The sequence below is a fragment of the Oncorhynchus nerka genome, linkage group LG22, assembly GCF_034236695.1.
Source record: "Oncorhynchus nerka isolate Pitt River linkage group LG22, Oner_Uvic_2.0, whole genome shotgun sequence".
NCBI lineage: Eukaryota > Metazoa > Chordata > Actinopteri > Salmoniformes > Salmonidae > Oncorhynchus > Oncorhynchus nerka.
This window is the reverse complement of record NC_088417.1, coordinates 14183120-14190619: the sequence shown is the minus strand read 5'-3', so window position 1 is coordinate 14190619 and position 7500 is coordinate 14183120. Positions and strand designations below refer to the sequence as shown.

The following is a 7500-nucleotide window of genomic DNA, read 5'->3' as shown; positions in this document are numbered from 1 at the left end:
GACAGACACACAGAAAGAGAGACACACAGAGAGAGAGACAGACACACAGAAAGAGAGACACACAGAGAGAGAGACAGACACACAGAAAGAGAGACACACAGAAAGAGAGACACACAGAAAGAGAGACACACAGAAGAGACAGAGAGACACACAGAAAGAGAGACACAGAAAGATACAGTTACAGAGACATAGAAAGAGAGACACATAGAGAGACACACAGAAAGAGAGACACGCAGAGAGACACACAGAAAGAGAGTGAGACACACAGAAAGAGAGACACACAGAGACACACAGAGGACACACAGAGAGACACACAGAGACACACAGAGACACACAGAGACCGACAGAGAGAGTCAGAGACACAGAGAGAGAGACACACCCAGAGAGACCGACAGAGAGAGTCACAGAGAGAGTCACAGAGACACAGAAAGAGACCCCCAGAGAGACCGACAGAGAGAGTCACAGAGAGAGACACACAGAAAGAGAGACACACAGAAAGAGTGACAGAGAGCGAGACAGACACACAGAAAGAGAGACACACAGAGAGACACAGAGAGACCGACAGAGAGAGTCAGAGACACACAGAGAGAGACACACCCAGAGAGACCGACAGAGAGAGTCACAGAGTCACAGAGACACAGAAAGAGACACCCAGAGAGACCAACAGAGAGAGACACAGAGAGAGACACAGAGAGAGACACACAGAAAGAGAGACACACAGAAAGAGAGACACGCAGAAAGAGAGACAGAGAGCGAGACAGACACACAGAAAGAGAGACACACAGAGAGAGAGACAGACACACAGAGAGAGAGACAGACACACAGACACAGAAAGAGAGAAACACAGAAAGAGAGACAGAGAGACACACAGAAAGAGAGACACAGAAAGAGACAGTTACAGAGACATAGAAAGAGAGACACACAGAGAGACCCACAGAAAGAGAGACCGAGAGACACACAGAAAGAGAGTGAGACACACAGAAAGAGAGTGAGACACACAGAAAGAGAGACACAGAAAGAGACAGAGTTACAGAGAAACAGAAAGAGAGACACGCAGAGAGACACGCAGAGAGACACACAGAGAGACACAGAGAGACACACAGAGACACACAGAGACCGACAGAGAGACCGACAGAGAGAGTCAGAGACACAGAGAGAGACACACCCAGAGAGACCGACAGAGAGTCACAGAGAGTCACAGAGACACAGAAAGAGACACCCAGAGAGACCGACAGAGAGAGACACAGAGAGAGACACACAGAGACACAGAGAGACACCGAGAGACCGACAGAGACCGTCACAGAGAGAGTCACAGAGAGTCACAGAGAGAGACACAGAGAGAGACACAGAGAGAGACACCCAGAGACCGACAGAGACCGACAGAGACCGACAGAGACCGACAGAGACACACAGAGACACACAGAGACACACAGAGACACACACACAACAAGGAGGGGAGAAGCAGGAGGTGGCAGAAAAGGCTTTGCTCGTCTTACAAATGTGGAACAAACAAACACAGCAACAGTGCATGAATATTCAGGGGAAAGTGACTTGGGGCTTATGCTTAAATCCCCCTGTGTTTTATGACAGCAAAATGCACTTGTGTGGCTTGGTGCATTATTGAGGAGACGACAGATTAAACTGTGGGGTGTGCTGAATATTTAAAACAACTCGGAGGGTGCTGTGAGTCTGTGGGACTGGGGAGAGGAGAAGAGACTGGTTTCTACTAGGACTGCTTGATGACAATGGAGCCAGATATTACAATATGGCACGTTGCCAGTACTTAACGAAATACTGGCATGTCGCTGGAATAGCTAGCAGTAATTTAGTTGGAATCATTTGGATCACTTAGAATCTAGGATTAGAAATATTGTCTTAAGCTAACATGTGAACACCTATATTTCCACTTAGGTCTAAATGCTGGGGTTAGTATTGAATGAGGTTTTCACTCTGCCTCAGAGTATGTTGGCCTTTCTCTGAGGCACCCTGCTCTGAACTGAGGGTAGAGGACTGAGGGGAATGAGAAATGTTGTTTTCAGTCTCTCCTCCTTTCTCCCCTCTTCTTCTCAGAAGAGAGATCCTTAGTAGAGGCCACACTGATCTTCTTTGTGGGAAAACTGTCTCCAAATACACTACAACACAGCTGTACATCGAGGCTCTGCCCTACTGTCCTCACAGCATCCTGTTAGTAGTAGAGGAGGAAAACACCCTGCTCCTCTCCTCACCCAGACCTCCATTAGAGGGGCAACACCAGAAGGAGAGACAAGAGAACTGAGACGTGACAAGCCTAATCTCAACCCCCTCTCCACCTCCCTCGACTCTAGCCCCCCCTGGCTAGTCTCTCTCCAATTAGATGCAATTCATTATCTAATGGCCTGAGCTTGAGAGCAGAGGACAGCAGAGGAGGAGAGGACAGCAGAGGAGAGGAGGACAGCAGAGGAGAGGAGGACAGCAGAGGAGAGGAGGACAGCAGAGGAGAGGAGGACAGCAGAGGAGAGGAGGACAGCAGAGGAGAGGACAGCAGAGGAGAGGAGGACAGCAGAGGAGAGAGGACAGCAGAGGAGGAGGGGACAGCAGAGGAGGAGGGGACAGCGGAGGAGGAGGGGACAGCGGAGGAGGAGGGGACAGCAGAGGAGGAGGGGACAGGGAAGGAGGAGAGGACAGGGAAGGAGGAGAGGACAGCGGAGGAGGGACAGCAGAGGAGGAGAGGACAGCAGAGGAGGAGAGGAGAGCAGAGGAGAGGAGGAGAGCAGAGGAGAGGAGGACAGCAGAGGAGAGGAGGACAGCAGAGGAGGAGAGGACAGAGAAGGAGGAGAGGACAGAGGAGGAGGAGAGGACAGCAGAAGAGGACAGCAGAGGAGGAGAGGAGGACAGCAGAGGAGGAGAGGGACAGCAGAGGAGGAGAGGAGGACAGCAGAGGAGGAGAGGACGACAGCAGAGGAGGAGAGGACGACAGCAGAGGAGGAGAGGAAGACAGCAGAGGAGGAGAGGAGGACAGCAGAGGAGGAGAGGAGGACAGCAGAGGAGGAGAGGAGGACAGCAGAGGAGGAGAGGAGGACAGCAGAGGAGGAGAGGAGGACAGCAGAGGAGGAGAGGAGGACAGCAGAGGAGGAGAGAAGGACAGCAGAGGAGGAGAGAAGGACAGCAGAGGAGGAGAGAAGGACAGCAGAGGAGAGGAGGACAGCAGAGGAGGAGAGGACAGCGGAGGAGGAGAGGACAGCGGAGGAGGAGAGGACAGCAGAGGAGAGGAGGACAGCAGAGGAGGAGAGGACAGCGGAGGAGGAGAGGACAGCAGAGGAGAGGAGGACAGCAGAGGAGGAGAGGACAGCAGAGGAGAGGACAGCGGAGGAGGAGAGGACAGCAGAGGAGAGGAGGACAGCAGAGGAGAGGAGGACAGCAGAGGAGGAGAGGACAGCAGAGGAGGGGAGGACAGCAGAGGAGGGGAGGACAGCAGAGGAGGGGAGGACAGCAGAGGAGAGGAGGACAGCAGAGGAGGACAGCAGAGGAGAGGAGGACAGCAGAGGAGAGGAGGACAGCAGAGGAGGAGGGGACAGCAGAGGAGGAGGGGACAGCGGAGGAGGAGGGGACAGCAGAGGAGGAGGGGACAGGGAAGGAGGAGAGGACAGGGAAGGAGGAGAGGACAGGGAAGGAGGAGAGGACAGCGGAGGAGGGACAGCAGAGGAGGAGAGGACAGCAGAGGAGGAGAGGAGAGCAGAGGAGGACAGCGGAGGAGGAGAGGACAGCGGAGGAGGAGAGGACAGCAGAGGAGAGGACAGCAGAGGAGGAGAGGACAGCGGAGGAGGAGAGGACAGCAGAGGAGAGGAGGACAGCAGAGGAGGAGAGGACAGCAGAGGAGAGGACAGCGGAGGAGAGGACAGCGGAGGAGGAGAGGACAGCAGAGGAGAGGAGGACAGCAGAGGAGAGGAGGACAGCAGAGGAGGAGAGGACAGCAGAGGAGGGGAGGACAGCAGAGGAGGGGAGGACAGCAGAGGAGGGGAGGACAGCAGAGGAGGGGAGGACAGCAGAGGAGAGGAGGACAGCAGAGGAGGACAGCAGAGGAGAGGAGGACAGCAGAGGAGAGGAGGACAGCAGAGGAGGAGGGGACAGCAGAGGAGGAGGGGACAGCGGAGGAGGAGGGGACAGCAGAGGAGGAGGGGACAGGGAAGGAGGAGAGGACAGGGAAGGAGGAGAGGACAGGGAAGGAGGAGAGGACAGCGGAGGAGGGACAGCAGAGGAGGAGAGGACAGCAGAGGAGGAGAGGAGAGCAGAGGAGAGGAGGAGAGCAGAGGAGAGGAGGACAGTAGAGGAGAGGAGGACAGCAGAGGAGAGGAGGACAGCAGAGGAGGAGAGGACAGAGAAGGAGGAGAGGACAGAGGAGGAGGAGAGGACAGCAGAAGAGGAGAGGACAGCAGAAGAGGAGAGGACAGCAGAGGAGGAGAGGAGGACAGCAGAGGAGGAGAGGAGGACAGCAGAGGAGGAGAGGAGGACAGCAGAGGAGGAGAGGACGACAGCAGAGGAGGAGAGGAGGACAGCAGAGGAGGAGAGGAAGACAGCAGAGGAGGAGAGGAAGACAGCAGAGGAGGAGAGGAAGACAGCAGAGGAGGAGAGGAGGACAGCAGAGGAGGAGAGGAGGACAGCAGAGGAGGAGAGGAGGACAGCAGAGGAGGAGAGAAGGACAGCAGAGGAGGAGAGAAGGACAGCAGAGGAGGAGAGAAGGACAGCAGAGGAGAGGAGGACAGCAGAGGAGGAGAGGAGGACGACAGCAGAGGAGGAGAGGAGGACAGCAGAGGAGGAGAGGAGGACAGCAGAGGAGGAGAGGAGGACAGCAGAGGAGGAGAGAAGGACAGCAGAGGAGGAGAGAAGGACAGCAGAGGAGGAGAGGAGGACAGCAGAGGAGGAGAGGAGGACAGCAGAGGAGGAGAGAGGAGGACAGCAGAGGAGGAGAGAGGAGGACAGCAGAGGAGGAGAGAAGGACAGCAGAGGAGTGGAGAGGAGGACAGCAGAGGAGGAGAGGACAGCAGAGGAGAGAGGACACAGAGGAGAGGACAGGAGGAGAGGACAGCAGAGGAGAGGAGGACAGCAGAGGAGAGGAGGACAGAGAGAGGAGAGGAGAGGAGGACAGCAGAGGAGGAGAGGACAGCAGAGGAGGGAGGACAGCAGAGGGAGGGAGGACAGCAGAGGAGAGGAGGACAGCAGAGGAGGAGAGGACAGCAGAGGAGGAGAGGACAGCAGAGGAGGAGAGGACAGCAGAGGAGGAGAGGACAGCAGAGGAGGAGAGGACAGCAGAGGAGAGGACAGCAGAGGAGGAGAGGACAGCAGAGGAGGAGAGGACAGCAGAGGAGAGGACAGCAGAGGAGGAGAGGACAGCAGAAGAGAGGAGGAGAGGAAGACAGAAGAGGAGAGCAGAGGAGGGCAGAAGAGTATGACAGCAGAAGAGAGGAGAGGAGAAGAGAGGAGGACAGCAGAAGACAGGACAGCAGAAGAGTGGAGACAGCAGAGGAGGAGAGGAAGACAGCAGAGGAGGAGAGGACAGCAGAGGAGGAGAGGACAGAGAAGGAGGAGAGGACAGCAGAAGAGGAGAGGACAGCAGAGGAGGAGAGGAGGACAGCAGAGGAGGAGAGGAGGACAGCAGAGGAGGAGAGGAGGACAGCAAAGGAGGAGAGGAGGACAGCAAAGGAGGAGAGGAGGAGAGCAGAGGAGGAGAGGAGGACAGCAGAGGAGAGGAGGACAGCAGAGGAGAGGACAGTGGAGGAGGAGAGGACAGCAGAGGAGAGGAGGACAGCAGAGGAGAGGAGGACAGCAGAGGAGAGGAGGACAGCAGAGGAGAGGAGGACAGCAGAGGAGAGGAGGACAGCAGAGGAGAGGAGGACAGCAGAGGAGGAGAGGACAGCAGAGGAGGGGAGGACAGCAGAGGAGGGGAGGACAGCAGAGGAGGGGAGGACAGCAGAGGGGAGGACAGCAGAGGAGAAGAGGACAGCAGAGGAGAGGACAGCAGAGGAGAGGACAGCGGAGGAGAGGACAGCAGAGGAGGAGAGGACAGCAGAGGAGGAGAGGACAGCGGAGGAGAGGACAGCAGAGGAGGAGAGGACAGCAGAGGAGGAGAGGACAGCAGAGGAGGAGAGGACAGCAGAGGAGGAGAGGACAGCAGAAGAGAGGAGGAGAGGAAGACAGAAGAGGAGAGCAGAGGAGGGCAGAATAGTATGACAGCAGAAGAGAGGAGAGGAGAAGAGAGGAGGACAGCAGAAGACAGGACAGCAGAAGAGTGGAGACAGCAGAGGAGGAGAGGGAGACAGCAGAGGAGGAGAGGAAGACAGCAGAGGAGGAGAGGAAGACAGCAGAGGAGGAGAGGACAGCAGAGGAGGAGAGGACAGCAGAGGAGGAGAGGACAACAGTAGAGGAGAGGAGGATGGGCTTTTCATTAGGGCTAATTTATTTGCATTTAAAAACGGGGGGAGGTGTTTAAAAAAACATAAATTAAGCCAAAGTGTTAATAATGCATTTGTGAATGGGTGAACTTTCATACAATCCGAGCAGCAGGACATTGATAAAAGTGTTGTTTTGCCTCTTGGTGTGCTGGCCTGTACTCCCACTGACAGTACATTAGAGTGGTTAGGATGAGAGGGTTAATGGGGTTGTAATACTGGGTTATTGACCATTAGGACACTGGAATGGTTGTCAAATAGGCCCTGAAGGAGAGTCTTGTTGTGGCTGTTCATTAATCACAATTTTCTGCATCCAGTTTGCTTTGCTCTCCGTTCCCTGTGAACAGGGAAGTGATTCAACTCAGTGATGAGACTGACTAGCTGACTGTTGAGATTGAGGCTGTACTGTCTGTTTTCACTACAGAAGTCTTAGGTGTCAGAGTTGGTAGGAGACAGCAAATGAGAGGTAAGGTGAGTTGGACTGTAGCATGGTAACACTGGCAGTGAGGGTTGGGCCAATAAGAAGACCACATAGAAAGGTGGGTTGGACTGTAGCATGGTAACACTGGTAGTGAGGGTTGGGCCAATAGGAAGACCACCTAGAAAGGTGGGTTGGACTGTAGCATGGTAACACTGGCAGTGAGGGTTGGGCCAATAGGAAGACGACATAGAAAGGTGGGTTGGACTGTAGCATGGTAACACTGGTAGTGAGGGTTGGACCAATAGGAAGACCACATAGAAAGGTGGGTTGGACTGTAGCATGGTAACACTGGCAGTGAGGGTTGGGCCAATAGGAAGACCACATAGAAAGGTGGGTTGGACTGTAGCATGGTAACACTGGCAGTGAGGGTTGGGCCAATAGGAAGACCACATAGAAAAGTGGGTTGGACTGTAGCATGGTAACACTGGCAGTGAGGGTTGGGCCAATAGGAAGACCACATAGAAAGAACCCACTCACAAATACCAATCCATAATGCCACATCAACGAGAATGTCCTTTTAAATAATGGGTCATTTCCTGTAAACAATGAATCATTTGGAGTAAGTGGTGCATTATAGGATATTACCAATCTGAGGAA

At 54.6% G+C, this 7500-nt stretch overlaps 1 protein-coding gene across 10 annotated transcripts in view; it reads right to left on the bottom strand.

Annotated features, from left to right (window-relative positions):
• LOC115123979 (receptor-type tyrosine-protein phosphatase mu-like) overlaps positions 1-7500 on the bottom strand; it is a 399895-nt gene that overhangs the window by 134635 nt on the left and 257760 nt on the right. The gene's annotated exons all lie outside the window — the stretch shown is intronic.